The 2718-nt window shown below is 54.5% G+C and overlaps 1 pseudogene; it reads right to left on the reverse strand.

Moving 5' to 3' along the window:
- Positions 1–506: 506 nt before the first annotated feature.
- On the reverse strand, positions 507–598 carry LOC138379956 (small nucleolar RNA U13; annotated as a pseudogene).
- Between the last annotated feature and the right edge of the window lie 2120 nt (positions 599–2718).

Consider the following 2718-nt stretch of genomic DNA (forward strand, 5'->3'; position numbering starts at 1 on the left):
TTCTCCACACACACGCAATTATCACGCTCACGAACTATCCCGGGACCTGGCGTGACTTTCATCGCAATCTCCCCCCCCCCCGGACACACACACATAGAGACACACCCTCCCGGCAGGGAGCACCCTGAGTGGTCGAACAGATGTCGCTGCTGCATGCGGCCTCCGCATGGGTTCGCTGGTTGACCAGATGTCTGGTCCTTGGGTGGTTGACCAGATGTCTGGTCTGTGGTTGTCATCCTGACAGGGAGGCTTCGGGACGGATTTGGTCTCTCTGGCCTCGCTGCCCCTAGGGGTCACCCTGCGATCGGTATTCTTCTCGCGCGGGGCGAGGGGCGCTCCGGAGCATTCCTCTCCTCTCGGAGTTTCTGTCTGCAGTCTCTCGACTTGCTCTCACTCCCCTACCCTGCTGTGTGACTTTCTTTTTGGTCCTTTCATTTTATCTATTCTCTCTTTGCCTTTTCCTGCGCGCCTTTCCGCTCCCCCCCCCCCCCGGATTCATGGTTTCACGTCACGCGGGTGACGTGCCGACACACCAGGAGGCCCTTCTCACACGTGCTCGTGAACACGCAATCAACACGTTTATGAACTAGAAAGGGATCTGGTGTGACTTTGCTATTATTTCCCCTCCCCTCCTCCCCGCGCTGAGAATGAGTTTCTCCGGGCTCGTGTGCCCGCCTGGGAATCGGCTGCAGACGCCATGGCCCCGGGTCGACCACATGTTGCTCTGGGGTCCACCAGATGTCTCTGGCGAATTGGGGCCCTAGGTGCTTGTGACGGTGTGGTCACTAGGTGTCGCTCTGGGCTCAGTATTCTTCCTTCTCGCTGTGACTTTGGTCTCTTTTTTTCGAAATTTCTTTCTTTCTTCCTCTTTTGCCCTGTTTCCATTTTCCCTTCTTAATCTCTTTCTCTCTTTTTGTTGCTTTTTTTCCACGGCAGATGGGTGATGTGTGTGTGGAGGAAACGCGGCGTCAGGGAGAAGACACATCTCACACGTGCTCGGGAACACCCGATCGTCACGCTTCTGAGTACCGACCGATGGATCTGGTCCCGAATTTTTTAATAGTTTTCTCCTCTCTCTCTCTCTCTCTCTCTCTCTCTCTCTCTCCCCCCCTTCCTTCTCTTTCCTTTCTCTCCCTTCCTTTCTTTCTTTCTCTCGCTCTCTCGCTCTCGCTCTTCTTTTCTTTCTGACAGAGTCTCTCGTTCTGTTGCCCTGGCTAGAGTGCCATGGCGTCAGCCTAGCTCACAGCAATCTCAAACTCCTGGGCTCAAGCGATCAGACTGCCTCAGCCTCCCGAGTAGCTGGGATTACAGGCATGTGCCAGCATGCCCAGCTAATTGGATATACGTGTGTGTGTGTGTGTGTGTGTGTGTATATATATATATATATATATATATATATTTTTTTTTTTTTTTTTTTAAACAGAGTCTCACTCTGTTGCCCAGACTAGAGTGCCGTGGCGTCAGCCTAGCTCACAGCAACCTCAAACTCCTGGGCTCAAGCGATCCTACTGCCCCAGCCTCCCGAGTACCTGGGACTACAGGCATGCGCCACCGTGCCCGGCTAATATTTTTCTGTATATATTTTTAGATACTGTTTCTGTATATATTTTTAGATATATAGTTTCTTTCTATTTTTAGTAGAGATGGGGGTCTCGCTCTTGCTCAGGCTGGTCTCGAACTCCCGACCTTGAGCGATCCACCCGCCTCTACCTCCCAGAGTGCTAGGATTACAGGCGTGAGCCACCCCGCCTGGCGTGTACGTTCTGTATTCACAGACAGACGGAAGGCAGGGAGAATGTTACCCTTTCAAAGCCCGCCCTGCTCGCCTCTCAGCCCACCGATGGCACTCTGAATCCCGTGGCATTCCTTCACTCAGCTGAATTCTTCAGCACCCGACCCCCCCCCCCTCGCCCCACCCCCGTGCCACGGGAGTTCGTTCTCATGGCAGAGCCATCGAGGCTGTTGCCACACGTGTTGTAGGTGCCTAGGCAGACTGTGCCCTGGCCCCGAGGAGGTACGGAACCGCCTATCGCCTCGGGAGGGAGGGACAAGATGTGTCCGTGTCCAAGGCGACGTCCTGTCGATCACGAGGAGGCCTGCAAAGGCTCGTATCTGCCAGGCATTGAGCCACATGACATGAAACACCGGTGTGTTCCTTCACTTAGGTGGTGTCGCGTGTTGATACTCACAGAGGATGATAAACCCACTCGCATGCCGGCTGAGCCCCCTGTGTCTCCTCCTCTATCCACTGAGGGAAAAAACCGCAACGAAAGGTAGAGAACCACAGGGTGGGAAGAGAGCCCGTCGCTCTCCCTATGTGACCGTCCGGAGTGCTCGTTCAGATGGGAGGAGGTGTGTTTGTGTGTGTATGTGTGTGTTTCATTGATTTTGGTGCCATCTTTTCTCTGCAGCTGCGTCAGAGGACAGCGATTTTTCCGATTTTCACTCCGCTGAGTGAATTGCCTTTTGAAGAGAATGTCCACAGGAAGCCTACGGTTCTCCCGCGTGGGTGGCCCTCCTCTAGAAATGAATCTCGTTTCTTGAACGGAGGGGACTTGTTGACGCCATCATGCTTTCGGGACGACTTCTCAGACGCTAGCTTTGGACCGCAACATAGGTGCCCCCCGACATTGCCTCAAGGGTTCCGTGGTGCCTCCTGTCAAGAGACCCCACCGACCGTCCCCAGCCTGCCCGCTCAAGGGAGCCGGGCCCCTTCTG

Source organism: Eulemur rufifrons, unplaced genomic scaffold, assembly GCF_041146395.1.
Source record: "Eulemur rufifrons isolate Redbay unplaced genomic scaffold, OSU_ERuf_1 scaffold_240, whole genome shotgun sequence".
Taxonomy (NCBI): Eukaryota; Metazoa; Chordata; class Mammalia; order Primates; family Lemuridae; genus Eulemur; species Eulemur rufifrons.